The 23,851-nt window shown below is 45.6% G+C and overlaps 1 protein-coding gene across 3 annotated transcripts in view; it reads left to right on the top strand.

Moving 5' to 3' along the window:
* The window catches only part of AKT1 (AKT serine/threonine kinase 1), a 445,992-nt gene that overhangs the window by 208,122 nt on the left and 214,019 nt on the right, over positions 1-23,851 (top strand). The window lies entirely within an intron of this gene.

Raw genomic sequence — 23,851 nt, 5'->3', positions numbered from 1 at the left:
TAACCTTCACAAGCCCCATGCCACGCTGCTTCCCCTTTTCTTATCGTAGTACATGTTTTTCGACTTTAATTGTGCGGACCAGTGCTTGAAGTGGGGTACATAGGCGCTCATTTCTGGATACCGGGACCGTTTTTCTTCACTAGACTTTCAGCCAAAGCAAGAGAAAGCGAACGACAGAAAAGAGACCGGAGAAGGCAGAGCAAGAAAGGAAAACAGTTAAAAGGGGAGAAAACGGGGATGAGAGAGTACCCGTAAGAATGAGATAAATATACAGAAAGTGCGTAGGGTGCTGGAAGAATGGAACGTGAGGTAGAATCCAAATTAGAAGCCGTGGTTTTCGGCAATACGGGAAAACGTTAGGCCTTTGCACTTAAAGTGTTATTTATTTTGACATATGCAGCACAAGTTGGGCCTGAATACCCCGACCCCTCCTCCCCCCCCCCCCATATTCCAGACAAACCCGTCGAAACCGCGCTTTCGACACTGCATTTCCTGTGAGAACGGGGCCTTCATGCCAGCTGAATGACCGCATATCCATATTAATGAAAACGCTGCCGCTTCATTGTCGGCGTGAATGGATCTGAAGTAAAGCTCAGCGCACGTGAGACAAAGTGCACGTTAGTTTTACAATCGTGTTTTGGGACTCTGCGATTTATTTTTCGCCACTTCCTTAACGACGCCGCATCGAGAAGCTCTGTTTTGCTAAATGTTGTGTAGAAAGTAAATTGCGGCACAGCAGATGTTAGCATTTGGATGGATGTCAGTAGAACGGGGCAAGTGGAGCCGTCATCTCTGTCAGCTGTCTGCAGACTCCGCGGGCCTGCTGTGTGGTTACTTTGGTGTGTAAAAGCAGCTCGTTTTGCAACTGGGAAGTCTGGCATAGCGGTTGGCCCCGTGCCATGCATTTGAATTTAGCACTTGTTTCTTGAGTAATTTTCTAAAATTGGGAACTCAACCTTTGTAAACCTTCTGAACATGTGACAAAATAGGGCACTGACTAGGACTTGAGTCGCAGTTTTGTAGGAGTGTTGTCTTCTATTTCGTTAATTGTTTAGTTACTCGTTTTCTGATGGTTTGTGAGAAATGTGTGGAGATTTTGAAAAAGAAATGCGTTTACGCTTTCGATGTGAGGTCGTTGCGTCTGGGCCTGGTCCAAACAAGATCGTTTCTCCTTCACCTAATGCATGCAGAAAGCGGCTAATTTGGGGTAAATTAGGAAGCATCTTTCGGGGATTTTGAAACCTACCGCATTAATAAAACTTTAGTCAAAGCAGGGTTTATTGGCATCCTGACTCTTCGTGATGTTGTATTTCTCCATTCCATCTCTCCAGTGACCAATATCTTTGTGACAGATATTTTTTTCTGACAATTCAAAAGAATCCACGACCTGCTCATGAACTTAGGAAAGCCCAGCACTGGCCTGTATTTCCTTACTGTGTTGTAGTAAGCCATACACACTCATGATGTGGACATGATGGCCAAGTGTATTCAACACTAGCCGGTAAGCGACGGTTCATTTCCTTCACCTACAGCCCTTGCAGCCAAGAAGATGTTTCCCGTCCAGCTGTTCATTTAAAGCTAAAATAGCCCAACACTTATATAAATATAGCTATATTTATTTTGTTTATTTTGAATAGTGAGTTTCCTATAAAGTGCCCTAATACTGTTGTGGTGCAAAAGACCTAGGAAAATAAAGATGTTCAGTTAAAACTTACTGAAAACTCCATGATGAATGTTGATCAGAACATGTACTTATAGTGCCGCTCATTCCACAAATAGACTTGAATAATTTCTAAATGGCAGACCAGTGTGCAGGACTCCAGTTTTTAGGTCTCGCCTGACCCAGCGCATGCGCTGGTCTGGCGAGACTTATTGAGAGGGCTCCAAAAAGTGCTACCAGGCCAGCCTGGAGCTATAGTGTATGTGCGCGGGCGCGCGCCGCGCTTTACCGCGATTACTTTCACTTTAGCGGCCGCGTTGATGTTTGATCGCGATCACTTTTACTGCTCGCTTTTGGGACCTTATAAGTATTTAGTTATGCAACTGTTGCATGGCTAAACACTTATAAGGTCCCAAAGGCGAGACCTATTGGCTATGCCAATGCTTGTTCTTAAAGACACTAAGGCCCTAATTACGATGTCGGTCGGAGTTGCCTCCGACTGACATGGGTTCAGTGAGGGAAATGCCCGACCATAGGTCGGCAGTTCCGAACACCTGATTACGATGCAACCGCACATGGTGGGGTCGCAAACTCCCATTTCTCTATGGGAGCTTGTGCAGCGGGCGGAAGTGCCCGCAGCACAAGCTCCCATTAACCCATAAGGGTTTATGAGGAGCTTCTGACCCAGCAACTGGCTCCATGAACCCATCGGAAGGCATTGGTCGGTCCCGACGACTGCTGCCTCCGACCGCGCGCACACTAATGTGTCGGTTGGACCACAGCAGTAGATGAGTTTCAGTCTGCAACCAATAAGCTGTCGGTTGCGATCCAAACCGCAGCGTAATGAGGCCCTAAGCCTAATACAGAACGTTATGTCTGGCTTGAAATTTCAACCATAAAGTGAGGCTTTTGCTTCTTTTTAAGCTAGTGTCAATGCTTGTCGGTCAAGCAGCCCACCAAGTAAGGCATGTTTAAGCCGGCCACACCATCCCTCGACTTCCAATCCTGTTGCACTTTAAATGGCAGCTTCAACAAACATGTTCCATTTTTGTGCAATTTGTTTTGCAATTTCAAATGAGCGCTACTTGTAGTCCATCCTGTGAGGAATTTTCGCATGAGGTGAATGAGGGTGGATTGGAGAAAGTGTGATAAATAAAATTGTGTGCTTCTTTCTCCATCTTTACACAATATAGTGCTTTTTGTCTCACAGATGTCCCCTCCAGATAGATGAAAGGCGTTCTTTCATTCCATCTATCACACACCATCATTACAGGTATACCGTTTCTCTCTCTGATAACCTCATTGCCTACATACACAGGCCTCTAGCTCATTCACAATAGCACTCAACCTTGGGAACCCAGCAAAGACCAACAAAAGCAATAGGTCTAAGCATATAGACCTAAAGCCCCATTGAGTGCTCGGGTTACAACGCTGCTCACTTGTAGCGCACTGTACAAAATGAAAGATTGGTGAGCAGAGATCTCTTAAAGTAAAATGCATATGAGCTTAACTCTAGCCTTAGAAGGTACCCCCCCCCGCCCCCCAGCTTCCACAAAGATGAAGCCACCCTCTCAAAGTCCACAGCAGGATTCAAAAGTTGCTGGACTCCTACTCAGGTCTTTGTACTCAAAGGATCCACAGACTGAGGTTCTCATCTTTTAAAAGTGGTAGTTTTGTCTGTCCGGTAATTTATCTTAAATATATTTACCCTTATGGGCCTGTGAGGAAATTGGGGTTCTCGATGTTAAAAGTATAATAATCCTGGAGAAGAGTAGATTAGCAAAGTATTGTGGTGCATGCATTTAGTCATGCATGCAGGATTAATTCCTCGCATATTTATTAAATAATGTGCTTAACATCACAGATTGATCAAAGACCGCTGAAACAGTATATTTTACGAATTACTTTTTATATGTAGGTATATGTTGGATTGAAAAATATTTGTCAAAGTCGAAACATATTTTTGGTAATGAAATACAATTACAAATGAGACCACATTCAATCCACTCCCAGAGTGAATTTCCAATCGTAGAGATTGGCCACTAATGTGCATAGCCGTAGGTTTGGTGGTGCGTTGTCCGTTGATGTTGGCTATGTTGATGTAGATTATTCCACCTTCCACCCGATCTCCGTGTCTCTGCCTGCTGCCGATCCACTTACCTCTTCTGCCTACATGTACATAGATATGTATTAACAAAAAAAAAACATGATTGACGAAGCCCAATTATTGGCTTGTTCATGGTGTTTGTAGGAGGAGGAATGAGGAAATCTAATGCGAAGTTTAAGCTGGGGTGGGAGGTAATGGTAGGTAGGTGGGATCCCCTGGCCTTACCGCACCTTCCCTGTATAGGTGATGTTTAATGTACTTAATGAACCGGACGCTGAAATCTGCTGCAAGGTACAACAACGTGTTCCCAAAAGAGTGGGGCATTAGAGGAGCTAGTATTGGCAACTAGACCACCTCTGTATGTGATGGGAAATATTAATCCCACTGACCTGCTGATTCGTTTGTAACGTCTACAGTTCATCTCAGTAAGATTTGTGGGATATCTCCGTGGTGAAGTCGCCTTCTTCAGTAAGTAAAGACCAGCATATTTAAAAAGTAAGATGCATTCTTTGAACATCGCCAACTGAAGCAGGCTTGCAGTGTTTCTGTAGGTGTGCAAATAACAAGGTATCCATAACCTTTCCTTTAGATGTTCAGTCCTGAAGCACCGCGTACTGCTAAAATCCGTCCAGTCTTGAAGGCATTGCTGCACTTTTATCAAACACTGCTGTTTTAAGAGAATGCTCTTTTGTGTTTTCAGCTTTTAGACAGCTGTGGGTTTCGACCAGTGTGCAGAACCATGATGAAAGCAGGGGTAAGGAGTTTTCTGTGCTGATTAGTTCTCCTCGACTCCCTCGGGAATCAAATTGACTTCTGTAGGCAGTATGGCAAAATGTTTGTCCTTTTGTCCTAAACCCAAACTCTGCACAAATTCTGGTCATGCAGATGAAGGTAAACTTGCCTCTGAAAACACGGTCTGCACTTTAGGACAAGGTTTGTTAAATAGATCTCCCAAAATGTTGGTTTTCCACGGAAAACCAAACGAAATATCAGCCTTGTCTAAAGTAGAAAAAAAGTTGAGGTTGTACAAAAACCGAATCCTGCACTTTTGTTCGAACATATCGTGATATTTGAACTCATTGATGTCATTTTTGAGGTCGGCTGTGAAATCATTTCCGAGGTCATGAACGTGCATTGGAAGATCTATGGATGCTAGCTACAGATAACTGCAGAATTTTGTTTCTGTCTTAGAGTGTGAGTGGGGTCCCTTAAATGGAAGTTTTTAGGGACATTTTTTTTTCTCTGCTCTACACTATTTGCTTCTGCGTAAAGATTCACATCTGTGCCCTTCACAACATTTTTCAGTTTATCATCTCCAGGGGTCAGTAGTGCTGAACGGCATCATGTAGTGCATTACAAAAACAGCAAATATATAAATGAGGCATTGACAATTGAACACATATTCCAATTTGGGCTTCGCATGCTTAGCAGAATGCCGCAAATACATAGTTTCCGTGCTTGAGACCGCACACCTGACATGCATATAATATGTCAAACGTGGTCTCCAATGGTATCAATAATACTTCAGGTGAGTCGGTATCTTCGAGAAGCGCAGGTCAGTTTCTTAGGGTAGTATATATCGCAAGTACGGCCTCAGTTGAACATTTGTAATCCGTACTCTATTTAATGGTTTACTACCTTGCCCACACACATTGTTTACGTTTTCTAATTTCTCAAAAACTGCTAAACAGATGCACACTGTGTTTAGAAAAGGATATAGATCAAACTAGCAGACTTATTTAGAGTTTGGCGGATGGAAAACTCTGACATCAAACATGGTGGATGTCATGTTTGCCTTATTACAGGTGCATAAGATCCTATAGCACTTGTAATGTGGCGGTTGGGCTATCCATCACGTTTTGATGAAGTACCTCATCCGACAAACTTTAAATAAGGCCCTATGTTATGTGTGCAAGCACAATTTATGCCATCCTGTTGAACAGTTTCTGTTTTTCTATAGATCTTCTCAAAACTTACTGTGGGATTTAAAATGGGAGCAATCATGTTAAGCATTCCTTATAATTTCCACTGCCCTTTTGGCAAATCTGTATAAACTTTATAGACTTAAAGAGTATTTTTTAACCAGCTATACGGGGTTGGCCAACAGTTTAAAAGTTGTTAGCAGACAAAAAATGTGCTTTTCATATGGCATACACAATCTTGCCATAACTACAGAAGTGATATATAAATACAGAGCTGCTGTTGCTCTGTTCCATAAGGGATATTTTTATGGTAATATTTGTGCATTTTGGCAATGCTATAAGGATCATCACAAGAAAACTAGATATGTTTGCTGAAAATGTTCTGTCCGATTTATATTATTGAGTAGTTACTCGTTTTAGTATATAACCATAATGTTCTTTACCTTCTCGCTGCATTGAAAAAATATATATTCATATGACAGAGGTAGCATCTGCAAATCTGGAGTTACTTTTGAGCCACAAGTTGCAAATGGAAGGCATTTTTACCTCGCTAATTTTGCCGCAACTCTTCCCCTCACGACCGCTTTGCACTTAACTTTCCAAAGTCCAGAAGTCTAATTTTCATGTCAAATTTGGTGGTTAGTATTTCACAGGGTCAAGGCGGGTAAATGTTATATCAGGTAAATATCAAAAGTACCACTTTCCATGGGATCATCTATGGGAACTTTCTCCATCAAAGTCGCAAAAAAAGACTGAACGTAAATCCAACAGTTTTGGTAGGGAAGTATAGCTCAGTCTCATTCTGTGCTTTTTCCAGAATTGGCAACATTTGTCTAGCCATTTTTCAGAGCAACATATAAATGTAGGTGTTCATGCACGCTCTTGCACTATTCGTATATCTGTTACACTGCTTCCGAACAAGAAAAATCAAAAAAGGAAAATAAGCCATTTGATTGGCTGAATTTTCCTGCTGTGTGAATCTAAACAACAAAAAACATCTTAACCTCTTCAGTGCCCATGACGAGATAGTCTCGTCATGGAGCACGGTTGCGCTGTGCCCATGACGAGACTATCTCGTCATGAACCCCACCCACTAATGCAACGCCCGGCACAGGAGGGGGAAAGGGTGTGGCACTGAAGGGGTTAAAAAGCAAAGCCAAGTGGAAGTCGCAATGGTGCGTTTGAATGGATATTAGTGATGCAAATAAGGGATTTAAGCTAGTTTTATTGGGAATATAATATCTACCCATAAAACACACATGAACAATGTACTGGCCTTTGTGAAAAAAAGATGGAAAAGGACATTCTTAGAAGTGTTATTATTGGTAAAGAAGCCACCCAAAGAGTGTAAACTACCACATTCAGGGCATACTTTGGAAGTTTGTCCATACCACACTCCAAGGATGGCATTTAATGCCACATTCTTTGTGTATGTTTCCACTTTCTGGCTATAGAATAGTGTAACCCATCTGTATTGCACTATGTAATCGGAGTCTCAAGGATTCTATGAGTACACTCAAACTGAAAGTGTCACACTTGCTCTTTTAATCATTTACTATCTTACTCAGTATCTCAGTCATTCCCTGACACAGTCACTTCTTCTTCACCACATTCCGTTGTACTCTCAAACTCTTTGCAACTCTCAAAATGTCACACAGTAACTCACAGTGGTTTGCAGAGCTACCAACTCACACTGTCACCGTTTGTCACACAATATTGGCTCCCTTCACATGGTCACCCAGTGATGAGCCGATATCACATGGTGGCAGGAAATACGAACTGAAAACCACTACAGAGTGGTTTTCCAGCTTGTTTTTGGAGGCTCTGAGTTGCCGATCTCTATTAAGGCATCTGAAAACACCCCAGGACATCAGCAGCAGCCTCAGCAAGCTTTAGTATTTTTGAGGTGATGGGGGGAGTGGTGGGGGTATTGTCTCTTACGTCTTAGGTAGCTCTCAGTACGAGGCCCCACCCACTCCTAGGCCATGCCCCCTTTTCACACGTTGAAATAGTTTTGTAAGTTGGCAGCTCTGGGTTTATGATTTCTGTGAGTCTGCAACTGGGCTGAATTCCTGACAGCTTACCAGTACCATATTTCTTTCTTGATGAAACAGGCCTTGTAATCTCCTTCTCCTGAGCTTCTGACTGAAGGATATGCTTTTGACCACACATGGTATCTATGCTGCAGCTGGACCAATTGCAGTATTCTACTTTAAAAGTCACATTGTATTTGAGCAATGCAGAAAGCAAGTAATGAGAATGGTCAAAAAAGGTCTTAAAGGGCTGTAGCCCAAAAAGTGCTTCTGCACATTTAAAACCTTGTCCTGCACTTAGTTTTGCTCCTTTGTGCTTGCCTTATTGTTTGTACTGGTTGTTGGCTTTGCCGTACAGGTTTAGCCATTTGCTTCCCAGCTTTAACCTCAATCCTACAAACCTAGCCTGGGTTTCCTCCACTGGATCACACTGTCAGTTGAACAGGCACTCAGGGTCCTATTAAAAAAACTGCATTTAGTAATCCGTTTTGTATTACTGCAGTAGTAGTATATACGAACTACAAAGGGGCCGATTATGATCTTGTTAGGAAAGGCTTCAAATGGGATCCTGATTAAGCGAATCCGATTTGGAGCCTATGTTTCCGACCGAATCGTCCACCTTTTAGGACGGCCAAATACAATGCGAGGGAGCTATCCGGGCTGACTGAATCTGTTCCGAATGCGATTCAGGCAGTCTGACTCGCTCGAAGCCGATTCATGCAGTGCAATGGGGACTGTTTCCGAACGAGTGAGTACGATGACGATTCTGACAGCTGTACCGACTCGGTTTTGACGTGACGACGACAGCTGTAGGAATCAGACTTTTGGGGCCCGTAGCAGGCCCCTCTTCACCCGGGGCACTCAGAATCAGTCATGGGGGCACCCCTGGGTCCCCCCTTTCTATGCATACACAGCGTGGCGGGCACCATGAGGTGCCTGCCACAGGGTGCACGCTTTTCCCCACCCACCCACCCCTTTTTTCAATGGGAGCCTGTGTTTACGTTGGGTACACAGGCTCCCATTGAATTAAACGGGAGTCCGACCGGACCGAGTCTGAAAAACAAACGGACACATCATAATTGGTCGTTGGGACTCCCGGAGTGCGATCCGTACTTAAAGCTTTCTGAAACAGACCTGTCCAGAAGGCTTTCCCAACGACATCGTAATCTGGCACAAAGTGTTATTTGTAAACCCCTGTGCAGCGTTTACGCCTCTTCTATCTTTTTCTGTGCAGTGATCTCTTCCCCGAGTGCTGAGTCTCTGCCCACATAAGTATACGTTTTAGTAGTGATTGTGCGAGGAACGGGGTGGGTGGCTGCAAATTGGGGAATACTTACTACTAAAGGGGAGGGGATTGGGGATGACTAAAGAGGGGCTAAGGGAGGGGTTTAGGGATGGATGTGTACCCACCCACAAAAGAGTAAACCCACTGTTCTTCACGAACTGCACTTCTCAAGTTGCTACAGGGAAAAAGCATTAAAAATGCAATAGGTTTCGCCTTTTATTAAGTTAAAGCCATTTGCTTTGCTATACAATACCATTAGCAAAGCAAATGGCTTTAACTTAATCAAAGGCGAGACCTATTGCATTTTCAATGCTTGTTAGATTGGGCGTCAGGGCTCGGGGAGGCTGGACGTAAACCTGTCAGATACGGGTCTGGGATTCAATGCCTCGCCTTGAAAAGGTCGAGTTAAGGATCACAAACAAATGCATCAGAAGCTCTGGGCACAACTCAGACTTCCTACAGAATAACATAGCTTCAGACCTCTGCTAGACAGAGAACAAACAGAAGAGTTGCGGTAGAAACCCTCGCAAGCTGATTGTAAAAGAATGGCATGAACCTGCCCGGGGCAGGTGGACAGTGGGCAGTTTTAACATCAGAGATGTTCCTCTGCAGCAGCCAGTCACAGGTCGCCAGCCTTCAGCAAGTAGTAATGCGCAATGGACGCTGCTGTTTGTGGGGGTCATTCTGGACTTCTGTCCAAGGACAGAGGGAGGCGGCTCGGACAAACCTAGATCAAAGCTTAGAGAGACTCTCTCCCTTGAGGGCTGGTAAGTATAGAGACTAGAAGAAAACAGGGCAGGGAGGAGGGCACACACGAGGCAGGGAGGAGGGCACACACAAGGCCGGGAGCAGGGCACACACAAGGCCGGGAGCAGGGCACACACAAGGCCAGGAGCAGGGCACACACAAGGCCGGGAGCAGGGCACACACAAGGCCGGGAGCAGGGCGCACACAAGGCCGGGAGCGGGGCGCACACCAGCAGGGAGCGGGACACACAAAGCAGCAGGGAGCGGGGCACATAAAGCAGCAGGGAGCGGGGCACATAAAGCAGCAGGGAGCGGGGCACATAAAGCAGCAGGGAGCGGGGCACATAAAGCAGCAGGGAGCAGGGCTCACACCGGCAGGGAGCGGGGCACACACCGGCAGGGAGCGGGGCACACACCGGCAGGGAGCGGGGCACACACCGGCAGGGAGCGGGGCACACACCGGCAGGGAGCGGGGCACACACAAGGCAAGCAGCAGGGCACACACAAGGCAAGCAGCAGGGCACACAAGGCAGGGATCCGAGGGCAAAAATTGCTCATGTGTAAAGACTTCACTTCTTCCTTGCGGGAGACCGTTGAGGGATTCAATATGGGTTCTGGGGGCAGTGATTTCCAGATCCTCAGGGCGAATCCCAGAAAAAGCTTGGTCGTATGGAGAGCAAGATCTGTTCCTTTGCCTCTGTCCTCTGTACATTTGTAAAGCGCTCTGATACTCGCATGGGTCATGTTCGCACTATATAGAACTTTCTAAATAAATAAATCCTAGTGGCGGAGATCTCCGCATGGTATAGGAAATAGTAAAAAAGTTCACTGAACTTGGAAATAGTTAGTAAAAATATTTTATGTTAAATATTAATGTCAATGAATTGTGTATATTTCATTCAAATGTAGAACTAAAGAAAAAAATGCTGCAGCACTAATAGCTACATTTTAAATTAAAAATTATATTTATGTAGATATGTTTTATTACATTATTTTCAAGTTTAAATTAAACAATAAATTCCCACCTAAAGCAAAAAACAAATCTCATTATGCCTTAATAACAATTAAGAGTGATGTATAGAATTAATTAAAAGTAATTTAATAATATTTTAATAAGATCTATTGTTACATTAATGTTAAAATACAAAAAAGGGTATTAAAATGTTTTATAATTAAATGATCCAATGTCTACTATTTGATATATTTTAACATTAAATAATATGTATTTATATGGCAAGTCCCGTGCACTCATACAATAATCAGTTACACAAGGTATGTGTGTCTTCGATATGACATGAAGATACTGCAGCGTAGCAATCTTTGTATTTCCTTTAATAGGTCATCAGGCAAGAACAAAAAACAGACAGCCGACACGTGTTTCATCAGAGTAAATGTCAAACTCTGACTCTGACCCGAAAGACCTGGGAGCATCCAACGATGCCTGAGATCCTCCAGGCCATTAGTCTCAATGTTCCGTCTTGGACTAGACGATGAGGAACGAGATCTGGATCGAGAAGAATGTGAGGAGAGTGGGGGTGTTGGATTGGAAAATCCCAGGAATGTTCCAGTAGAACCGGAAACCACACTTGAGACCTCCGGAGCGGGGTGATCAACATCACCTCCGCTTGTTGGCGACGCAGGAGCGCCGAGACCCTCGTGATCATAGAGAATGGGGGAAAGGCATAGTCTTGTTCCTCTTGCCAGTCCTGGAGGAATGCATCCATTGCTTCCACTAGAGGATCCGGCCGCCAACTGAAAAATCTCGGTAGCTGATGATGTAGTCTCGACGCAAACAGGTCTACCAAGAACGGGCCCCATATCCCCGACAGCCGGGCAAAGATCTGGGGGTCCAGTTTCCACACACTGGCATCCAGAAGATGGCGGGAGTGCCAATCGGCCACCTCGTTCTCCCGCCCTGGCAAGTAATCTGCCGTAACCTAAATCTGGATGTCGAGGCAAAAATGCCAGAAATCCCTGGCTAGGTTGGCCAACATCCTGGACCTGGTCCCACCAAGGTGATTGATGTAACAGACTGCTGAAACATTGTCCATCCTGAGTAGGACACACGACTGCACTCTGTCCTTTGTCCAGCACTGCACCGCGAAGGAGCCTGCCAGTAACTCCAAGCAGTTGATGTGTAACAACTGTTCCTGAGTGGACCAGGCACCACCTGTGAAACTCCCCGCAGCGGGCACACCACCCGGATCGGCTGGCGTCGTACTCTATAACAATATCTGGGGCGGACCCGAAAATCGCACGGCCGTTCCAGGCTTCCATGTGTGTGAGCCACCACCTCATTTCGTCCCGTACTTCATCCGATAGGGGAACCAATTGAGAATAAGTCAGCCCCCGTCTGAGGTGATGGGCCTTCAGGCGCTGCATGCCTCTGTAATGCAAGGGACCGGGAAAAATCGCCTGAATGGAAGAAGCGAGCAATCCCACCAGGTGTGCCAGCTGGCGCAAAGATTTGACTCCTCGCCAAAGTCTGACGTAACTTGTGTCTGCTCTTCGCCATCTTCCTGGCGGGAAGACTCGGAGTGGACGCTACCGAGTCGATATTGAAACCCAAAAATGTAGCACACTGAACGGGAACCAGCAGGGACTTCTTTTTGTTGATAACGAAACCCAGACCCTGAAGGAGGTTGACTGCGGTCTGTAACTGGGCTGACAACCTCCAGGGACACTGGTCCAAAAACATGTCGTCCAAGTAGATGATCATTCGCACTCCCCTTGCCCTGAGGAACTCCACCACTGACGAATTTGTAAACCTGACCTTCCCACCTGAACTGCAAAAAACGGCGATGAGGGGGAAATATAGGCACCGTCAGGTACGCGTCCTTCAGGTCTAGCCTGACCAACCAATCGTTCGGTCTCATGACGTCTCGGAGGAGGTGAATGCCCTCCATCTTGAATTGGCAGTACACCAACCACTCGTTGAACTCCTTCAAGTTGATAACCGGGCACCTGCCACCGTCGACCTTGTCGACCAAGAAGAGATTGACAAAACCTCCTGGATGCTCGTCTGAATAACAAATCGCCCCTTTTTGGAGGAGGGTGCAAACCTCCCGCGCACCAACTCTGTCGCGCTGCGAAAAGGAAATGAGGCGGGGGCGATGACGCTGACACGGACGGCCATGGAACTCCAGCTGGAAACCCTGAACCCTCTGCAGCACCCACGCAATGCTGGTGAGGGAAACCCAAGCTGGGAAGAACTGCGCCAAGCGCCCCCCCACCTGCAAGCTCGCCGAAGGCAGCACACTCCCCTCTACCAGCACCTTGTTGCTGTCCTCTCTGGTGGCCACGGCCATGGAACTTCTGGGCTCTCGTTGGGTAGAAGTTATTAAACCGGGCATTGTCCTGGACTTGACCACGGCTGGAGCCTCGCCAACGGTCAGAGCTGTTGAAGCGACCGAACGAGCGGCTCCTGCCACATCCGGCCCTGTCAAACCCGAGGGGTGAACACCTTTCGGATGTTGGCTTGTGCCCTGTCAAGGGAGGTAAAGGTAGCGACAAACTCCCCCAACTCCTTAACGAAGGGATCACCGAACAACCCCCCCTGGGCCACCTCTCCAGCTTCGGAAGAGGTGAGGTCCCCCAGCTTGGGGTCCACCTTTATCAGGAGTGACCACCTTCTCTCTGTGGAAAGTGCGCAGTTTGCATTTCCAATGAAGACTATTGCGCGTTGCGCCCAATTGGATAGAACCTCCGGGGATATCACTTCCCCCGACACCTTGGCCTCCTCGGCCATGTCCAAGATCTTCGTAACTGGCCCTACTGCATCGAGCAGCTTGTCCTGACCGGTGCGCCAGGAACGGTCTATGCCCTTTTTCGGGTCCCTAACGAATTTGGCCAGAAATGTCGGCATTTTCTGGTCTATCTCTGGCGTGAGAGCGACCTTTCCTTCCAAAGTAGGGTGGGGACACTCCGCCCGAAGGCGGCGACGGGCATTCTTATCCATGGGCTTACGTAGGCGCGTAGCCACATACTGGGCCACCTTATCCCCGGGAACCCATTCTGAGGACCTCGGGTGGATGATGTCATCCGGGTCCAGCATGTCCGAAGGCCCTGATGGGGCGTGGCCAGGGGCCCAGGACCTAGAGGAGCATGCTTCCTTGTCCATATCTGGGGAATCTCCGCCATAAGGGTGTCCGGAGTAACTGGCCTGGGAGACGGAGGGGGCCCCCCTGTAGGGACTGGCGGGCTCTTCAAACGCGCAAAGGCCTCCGCATCAACCCCCTCAATGCAAGGCTTTTTGCTAGGGGGAAGAGAGGAAGTAGGAACGGGGGGGCTGGGGTAGACTGAATGAGGGATGCTAGGTTTGCGTATGCCTCCTTTATTCGCGCTGTCAAATGTTGCTCCACGGGCCCCATGGCCTGATCTACGGCCCTGTAGATAGAATCGTCCACCGCCTGGTAAAATTCATCATCCCAGGGGAGGTAGCCCAGAGGGTCCTCCTCCTGGTAGTGATCCTGCTCCCCCTGCATGCTGAGTTACTGTAGGCTCCGCAGGGTTCAGAAGCGCCAGGCAGCCTGTGTGCAGCAGCACAAGGTATAAATATATGGTCCTGACTAGGCACAGATTTGGAGCTGGGAGGGAGCCCAGACGAATGTGCATGGCCAAAGGCGCACAATGAATGGGCAGAGCCCTAGGGACACACCACCCCTGCCTTATCCTAGGGCATGCCACCTGGGACAGTGTCCCTGCGCACCACAATACACCGTGCCAATTACGACCCCACAGGGTGTTAAAGGATTAAACACTACTGACCCCAGAGGGCGTTCAGGGTGAAATAAAGGTATAATTACGGACCCCCAAGGGCGTAAAACCGGGTGGCAGGGGAGAGGCAACCTCGAGCGAGCAGCGCCAGCCAGAAAACTCCGATTTTCGCACTTCTAACTCGCGCTGGCCACAGAGGAAAGTCCGCCCTAGCGGCTGGAGGCCACGCCGCACCAACTACTGGGCACAATCGCGTCCGGTACGCCCGCAGCGTCCCGTGATATACAGGGAATCTGTAAACCCGAAAATCACCCGCAACAATCCTGCGTTAATCAGGCATCACAGAAAAAACACTCCCCAAACCCATAAATAAAGAAAAAGTGACTTAACATGCTGCTGAGCAGCGAAGAAAGAGGATGAGGAAACACAGTGGAAGGGCTGGCTGGAGTGCCATCAGAGAAGGACTCATGTTGATAGACTTTCTTTTCCTTTCCCAAGTGTTCATGGGAAATGTGGTTTTGTTGTTGTTTATAACGCTGCTGTAAGAAATAAAGCAGAGAAAGAAGGCATAATCCGAAGCCTCCGGTTCTGCCATAGAATTGCAGTACCATGTGTTGGCTATGTGTGGTGCTACACTAATTACTGTTTTATTTAGCAGTAACTTACACTTGTATGTTATGCTCCACCTCTTTTACAAGAGGTGGAGATGTGCAAGTATACGATTTTGAGTCACTTTGCACTCAGAGTTTGGGAATAGCAAAAAGTACTCACTATTATAACATACCTTAGTGGCAAGACCTGTCAGTGTTTACTCTCTCCTCCCATTTCTGCTCATTGATAGTCAACCTCAAATAACCCCTCTCCTCGGGGCATATAGGTAAAGGGCTGAAAGATGAATGGTGTCTTTCTGAAGTGACCTCCCAGATTAGCCTGTTAGGTGATGGGTAGGCCTTAAGGACCGAACCCATGTCCTTGCCTGACCAACAGCAGCTTCGAACCCCACCTCATCTTACAGCCTACACAACCTAACTATAAATTCCTTTTACATGGCTTCCATTCATCACCTTCTCTTATAATTTACCTATTAGCCCTCACCCTCTTCTGTTGGTGGCACCATTAACATTGCTTGGTAGACCTCATAGGCCATTGACTGACAATTGTCTGTGGTGATCCTTAGGTTGACAGCCCGTTGTTTTTCTTTATTCTAAATACATTCTTTCTACAGGTTTCTTAAATGTCAGCCTACATCAGTGAGTTGCACTACCACTAGTCTTAGTGGACCTTAATGACCCTCTTTTGAGGTATATGTGACTCTCCTTGGATTGTGCATCTGCCTTTTGTGGGTCATACACAATAGACCAACTGCCTTAGGTGGTACAACATAGGCCCTGTATTGAGGTATCTGTGAAACTTCCAGAATTTCACTTCCACCATTTGTAGGTCATGCACCATAAACCCTCTGCTAAGGTATATGTGTTGATCCTCTGGTTGTGCCTCCGCTGCTTGAGGGTGGCAAACCTTGGACCCTCTCCTGAGAGTTGTGTGGTAAGCTTTGGGTTGTGGCGCCAACACCTTTGTTGGCCCAACATAGGCCCTCTAGTGAGGAGTTTGTGACTTATTTAGGCAAAGTATTAACCGCTTCTTGGTAATACACCATAGACTCTTTAATGTAGTGGCTGTGAATTTCTGTGCATTGGTCCTTCGCAACCTTTGGGTGGAATGCATAGGCACAACTCGTCCCATGTGCGTCGCCCGGGACAAGTTGTGTCGCTAGTAACAGACGCGGATTTAGGTGTCGCATGTGGGGGAGATTGAGACCCCTTTCCAACATGGAAGATAATCGTGTTGTATGACCAATATGTGGCAATCATCCTGAGAGGACTTCTCATGAAACCATTTATCAAAAAAGGTATCTGCCTTACTCGTATAGAAAAGCCCTGATGAAGTTCAATTCTCTTGAACGAAACGTGTTGCCGGTAGTATTGATGGTTATTATGGGAAACCCCAAATTTCAATAAAGGGTGGTATAAAGATGTAAGGGATAGTGGACTTTCCATTTTCTGAGTGCACCATTCCACGTGACTCATCTGTTTCTGCTTAGCAGCAGTATCCTACTACGGCTGGCACTGTGAATGAAGTGCACCAGTTCTTAACCATAAGGAACTGTGTGGGAGGCACGGCCGGACTGGGAACAGAAACCATCCCTGGCAATTCTGCTCGACCGGCCCTGGGTGGGGTCAGGTAAGGGGCGAAGAGGGATGCTACTAAGAAGCTCCGGGGGCGGGGGTGCTATTGTCAAGCACTGCTGCCACTTTTGTTACAGGGGGCCGATATTGCAGCACTGCTGCAAAACCAGCCCCCAGTAACAAAATCTACCCCACCTTCCTGCCAACCGGGAAAACGCCCAGTGCCCACTACAGCCAGCCCGGCCCTGGTGGGAGGTGTGGTTCCAGATGTCCACCAATTTTTGGGGCTTATACATGATGTTATGTTTACTTTTCTGTTATGTTGTGTTGTGCCAGGCTGTCCTCTCCTCAGTGGAAAGACTGATAACTGGACCAACAGCTCATAGTGATCATGTGAAGATGGTAGCCAGATGCATATATATTGCACAGACCAAACGTGTTGGAAACCTATTTGTCTGTGGGAAGCTCAGGAAAAGGCCCTTCCCTTTAATAGAAAGGCTGTTTTATCGTTTACAATCTTTTGACGCAATGCCAGATAGAAATAGTAGGGGCAATATCCCATTCAAAAACCTCCACCAGAGATCCCCCCCCCCCCCCCCCCGAGGTCTCTCTCGAGTTTAGCATCTTAGAGAGGTGTGTATTTTCTTTCAAAGTCCTCTGGTTCCCTGACCATAGGTTCTCCCATGAGTCCTTAGATTCTAATCACCTTAGTTTCCTCCCAGTTCATTGAACTTCCCGCCTAATTTTTAATAGACAACCAAAAGGCGTACATATTGGCTTCATCATTGCTTGCTTGTAATTATTTGTAAACAACTTTAACAAAATCCACATGTGAATGTAAGCAGTATAAAATAACTTAAAGCAAATACTATATGCAGCATTTTAACAAAGGTCGCAGGTCTGAATTACTCTGAGCGTCCGGCGCCAAATACCCATGTTTATTGCATTTTCTGATAATTTGGGATTGTGACTACCAGAATGCTAAAATAAACAAATGACTGCTTGGGTCAGTCGCTGCTGGTAGGGGCCATTTCGGGCTGTCTGCTTGTGTATCTGGCATGCCTACGCTTCGCCGTACTTGCCTCTTAAATCTTATTAATCTGGTACGGGGAACGAAGTCTTTATGACTTTGAAAGCTACTGTGTCAAACTTCACGCCATGTCCTTTTCTTAGTAAACGTTATCCAGAAGTAAATGCCTTGTATTTTGAGACTGGATTAACCGGGATAGGAATTCCAATGTGTCTGTTTTTAGCTCGGAATATTGGGGCTTCCTCTGGCTTTTCTCGTGAGCCCCCCTTTCGAGGGGAAAGACCGCGTATAAGATATGATAATTGAGCAGGTGTCGCGCGCTGTAGCTTTGTGTGAGCGTGAGAAACAGGACGTAGTACATGAATAGCCCGCGCGGCACTCGAGACCCAGGCACTGGTTTATTCGCAACCTGCTGCCAGTGACGTCAGACATTGTCCCTCGGGCTGCCGCTGGGCCCGACACGGAGAGGGCTACCGTCCAAAGGCTGCACGGCGCAGAAGGGCTGAGGAGAAAGCAGGCAGCGGATTTGCCTCCCCTGCACTCGCCTGTTGTGACAGTGGACTGCCTTATATGGCCGCCGAAAAGGCTAAGCCGCCGAGCGCCAGTCTGGGGCAGACAGTCTGCTGACTCAGGCCTGACCTCCCCATTGGGGAGCCCCCCCCCCCCCCCCGCTGCAGTCTGAGCCGGCTCATTGAGATGCAGGGCGCAGCGCGCGCCTCCGCAGCTGTATGCTGGAAGCAAAGGCTGAGAACACATCCAGAGTGACCGAGGGGGGGGAAAAACAACAAAGCCCGCCCTCCCCCCTGCACATCCGTGAATATGTAGACACACCAAAGGGCCTTGTCCCTTTGTGGGTCTTCTCAGAATGACATTAGCAGTGGTTTTGTTTAGCCCGCCCATCCACAGCCACTTCAGTCAAGCCCTGATGAAATGTTAACGGTGGTTTAAGATTACAAGCGCAAACTAATGTCCAGTTTACACCTGCATGATGTATATTCACAGTCTTGTAAATAAACCTATATTTTAAACCAAAATAGCATCTTGCTTTTCTCGTGACCTGCCCTTTTGTATCATGTTTTGAACTTTGAGTCTCTACGGCACTTCCCTTAGCGATTAGGAGTCGTTTGCTTTTTTAAATCTGAAAATGATCTGTTTATTTTTAAGAATTGCATCGAGTTTAAATATTCCAGCTAATTTCGAATGGAATCCTAGTTAGATAATTTTTCTCCCTCCTGAAGATGAAGCACAATAATACAGAACTCTGTAATTTGGCCATCAAACAGCAAAAAATGCATTTATTTAACGAAAATGGAGTCACGAGCACACATGACACTCTGTCAGCCTGCCTACAGGTGGCATTGGCTTTCTTTGCCATATGCTGTCAGAATACGTGAATACAATTATAAATTGTTTTGATTCCTTTGTGAATGGCACTAGTACCTTGAAGATGCTGGAGTGGTACGAGATGCTACATAAATATTAATAAGATGGACTTGTGTAAGGAAAATGCAGACTCTCACCCTTTGTAAAGGATTAACCCTTTAGGCCTGAAAGACTGCAACAGATGTGGGTTTGTGTATTGGCTCTACAGAAGGGCCACACTTGTAATTATTGTTTGTAAGGGGTCTAATTACACGCATCACCAGGACATTATGAGTGGCCCACTCATAATGTCCTGGCATGGGACCCTCCAAATCGCATTAGAAAATAGGATTGACCGGGGAAACGAGGTGCCGCAGCTGATTCCCATGGCTGTACCTCATTTCTCCCTGAGGGTCGCACTTTTCCAACGAATCTTGAAATTTCTCGATTCGGCTGGTGACTCCAGTTACTATCCAGATTGTGATATACTCGAGACCCTGAATGCGGCCCGAATGCCTTGGCATTTTAGTTTATCCCCGACTTTAATATTGCTCATGATACCTCAACCTAAAGCTGTGCATATCCTTTCAAAATATCCCTTTAAACCTATATAAAAGATGCGTTGGGAAAGGAGTTATATGCCCAGCCCAACATTTTTTGAAAAACAGCTAAGGTCTTAGGTTAGCTGTCCAGAAAATGTAAGTTCTTCTTCACTTCGAGTGACACAAACGTTTTGATACAACTTCATTTATTTATGAACGTCTTCACCTCTGACCCTCAGCCTGGAGGCGGGCGATGGAAAGTACCAGAAAGGATTGAATAAACCTCCTTTCCACCAACCTAAGAGGGCTTATCGTGAAACCCCATGTTCCTGCTCGCCTTACCCCAAAGCCACTATTAGCCCTTCTGTCATCTGCCATTTTCTAGCGCACTGAAGCAGCAGAAAAGCAGCCTGAGCACTATGCAAGAAGAAAAATACAAATTAGGACGAAGAAAAGTAAATAAAAGGACCAACGCAGTTGTGAAAATGTGCATTTTTGTTAAGAGAATGAGTTTTGGGACCTCGCGGTCTGTCCGCCATCTTAAGGTCTGCTTAGCGTGGTACAGTCAGTTATGAATGAGAGGGTGCGGTGTTCCATTTCAATGAGCTCCGTGCAGCAACAGGCTTGCAGCAGTTGGTAAATAAAGATGGATCTCCCTTTGTTCCACCAAAGCTTGCTGCTCGTTATTCTCCACTTACCCAGTGCGCTTCCCAGGGAGTGGCAGCTGTTTCTGGTGTCGGGCACTCCATCAGTGGCAGACAGCTCCAGATTCAGGGAGGCATTGTTGCAAGAAGAAATGCATTCTTGAAAAATTCTCAGTGGGATTAATTTAACATGGGCATGGATGGATGTTTTTCTTTTTTATATCTTCTTAAGACAAAGGGTCGCATTAATTCAGCGTGCAATGTGTTTTCTACATGAAAGGTGTATGTTGGGAAAGAAGGATGAATGCACATGTGCGAGACTTTAGTTTGCTGTAAATCAGGCGAAACAGTACATGGGAACTACTTTAAAACAATGCAGGGGTTAATTTGCATAGTCGCAATGGCCAACAGACAAATGAAGAAAGGCAAATCATTCATTTTAGAGTTACACGGCTGATCACGTTGGAAATTCATTTCGAATAGCCCTAGCAGGGCGGATCGGGAAATATGCATTTATCTTCTGCCCCATTTATGCAGTTTCTTTTATGTATGTCCGCAAACAAAGTTGTTTGGAGTGCAGCTCCCACACTCTATAGTAAGGTAACGGGGCCTCCTAATTTTATGTGTATACCCAGTGCTTGATCTGTTAGAGTAAGTGTGAAGGCCCACATTTTTCTCAAAACCCCCAGCACCTTTGCAAAATGTTGCCGAATACCAAGGTTATTTAGTATTGATTTCACTTCCTTGCCCCTTTATCTCACTCTTGCCGGTTCTTCTTTCCTCCCTGCTTTCTCAGTTTATCACTGCTTTTCCGTACTTTTGTTCCTCCTTTGACTTACTTGTTCTGGATCAAAGTCTGATGATTAAAAATGAGCCCCGTCCCAAAAAGAGTGCAGCTGGGTCTGACCTGCAGCCACAGGCTCAATCAAACCTTGCTTATACTTTATGTGCACCACCCTTCTTTGAAAGTTTTTTGCAGGGATGCCCTTTAAAATATCATTTGCCAGTGAAAATACAGTAAATCTGTGACCTGTTTGTTAGTGTCGTGATTAGTTGCATGAATTCAGTCCCTTCGAGCCATTATGTGGATTTCGTTCAGTTAAACTTGTAAAAATTTTAAAAAAACTTTTCTTAAGCTGTTAGCCCTTTCTGTTCTTTCCTTGCATCAGGATTAGCCCATTTTCTTGACTTCCAAGAAAAATTACATCATCAAATAGCATTTGATAACTAGCAAAGAGTACCTAGTTTGACAATTGGTTCCTGCAATCAAAGGATTTCAACAGTCAGTCAAAATACTTTATTCGATCCAAGAAACATATAGATCATAAAAGCACACAGTACCAGAATCGCTAAAATATAATACAAGATGCAATGAATTAGACGATGTACAGACACATAGCTATATCAAAGTTACATCATGAGTAGGGGTGGGCGGAATTTGCGAAATTCACTTTCGCAAATTATCGCAAAAATGTTAAAAATCTCCGCAAACACGCGGAAATATCGCGAAGATGCAGAAGTTTTTTTTCCCGCCCGTTCGCAGTGGTCGCGGCTCGCCAACTTACCCATGCGGTTGCTCGCTGGCATCTTGTTTTCACTTGTCTCGCGGTTCATGATCGCGAGAAGAAAGACGTGATCGCGCGACGAATGACGTTACTGCGGGCGCGAACTGTCGCGAGACAGCGCTTATGGCTACCAACAATCCAACATCTCGTGGAGAACGCAACTAGATCGGGAAAACTTGTCGGCGAACGCGGGGATTCAGGTAAGGCGATCGAGCGCACGCGAGAATGTATTATTTTACAGCGCGAGCAAGCAAAAAATTTCCAGTAAAATGCGGATTGCGGATATTTTGACATTTTCGCGCTCTCCGCGGAACGCGAAAATGTCAAATTATCGCAATTTCCGCGAGCGGAACGGAATTTTAGCCCAGGCCTAATCATGAGTCTTCTTGCTTTCATCGCTAGGCATAAAAAGGATGCTACAGAATAACACATATGGTAATCTTGTAACATTTGCAAGAAAAATAATGAACCCTGCATTGCCTTAAATTATATTTACGATTAATTGGGAGTATACATTTTTTACGGTAAAGTGTATAGTGCTTGCAAAAAAACATAAAATGTAAATTGGTTTGAGGTGAAACACTATCGCAATTACAGGGAGGTAGGGATTGCTGCGAGAAAATACCCTACGGATAGCCCAGCATCCAGTGGCTAAGATTTAGTCTAAATCTAACCATGACAAAAAGATATTGAGGATTTCAACAGTCGATATTGATTAAGCTTGTTCTATTTGCTCAAAACGGACCGGTGTCTGCAAATTTGTTCACGCAGTTTTTAAATCACTTTCATCTTCATTATCATGGATCTCGGTTGTGTAGATTTGGTAAACAGTCGTCTCTGAATTGCAGTCAATGTGGTCACCCAGGGACCATTGAGCATGTTTGATATGCTCAAACGTTTTTACATGAAACCACTTTTTCGGCAATTTACGTAGACACGGAGGGTCTTTTGAAACTTAGGTAGCAGGTTTGATATGAAACTCACTAAAGCTGCATACCTTAACATTTGTGATTTATACTTATGACTCTCTAAATCCTGCACCATGATCAAACAGTTTTCTTTGTTTTCTGAGAGGTATTATGACCTCTTAAGCAAAAAATATATTGAAATAAAATTATTTTGTTCACTTCAGATCCTTTTAAAATGTTAATGCAATTCAAGTCTTAGGGCCAGATGTAGGAAGCCAAATAGCGACTGCAAATGCCAAAATTCGCAGAATTTCAGCCTTTGCGATCGCAATTTGGCTTTGAGCAATGTAGGTAAGATTAAACCTACTCGCAAAATAAGGAATCGCAAACATTGCGATTCCTTATTTTGCGATTGCATTTAATGAATCGCAAATTGCGATTCCCTAAATGCGATGTAAGTAGCACAAAAGAAAGTGCACTTTGGCCTTAAGGAATCGCTAATTACCACCAACTTCAAGTTGGTGGTAATTAGCGATTTCCTTTAAAAAATAACTTTTTTGCTTTTTTAAAAGTGGCATGTGGCACACATTCATGCCCTTAGGGCATGTATGTGTGCCACATGTGCACACATGCACATTTCAGGTGTGCAACAGGGTGTCCTTTTGGAACCTTTGTGCCCTTGAAATTGCGCCCGGAATTTGGGGGTGCCTCTTGGTTACTCGCAAATTGCGGGTGCAAATCCTATTAATTCCTATGGGCTTCTTGGCCCATAGGAAGGAATGGGATGGTATTCCTTGATTGCGAATCTCAATTTGCGATTAAGGAATATTAAGGAATCGCAAATATTTTTGCGATTCCTACCTACATTCAATTTAGTGAGTCCTTAATAGCGTTTCGGTAAAAATTGCTATTAAGGACTCGCTAAATTGAATTTACCTACATCTGGCCCTTAGACCTTTAAAATATGTTCCGCATTCATATAAGGAGATTAGGCAAATTTTAAACTTGAGTTAAGTAGTGTGATCTCTTGGAAAAGAACAGATTACCATTCATACACCGGAGGCATCACTCTGCATATATAATGTTCTCCTTAACTTTGTAGTAACTGCACAAAACTTTCTTGAAACTAAGCTAACATATAGGCA

The sequence above is a fragment of the Triturus cristatus genome, chromosome 9 (genome assembly GCF_964204655.1).
Source record: "Triturus cristatus chromosome 9, aTriCri1.1, whole genome shotgun sequence".
Classification (NCBI taxonomy): Eukaryota; Metazoa; Chordata; class Amphibia; order Caudata; family Salamandridae; genus Triturus; species Triturus cristatus.
This window is presented reverse-complemented; position numbering and strand designations above follow the sequence as displayed.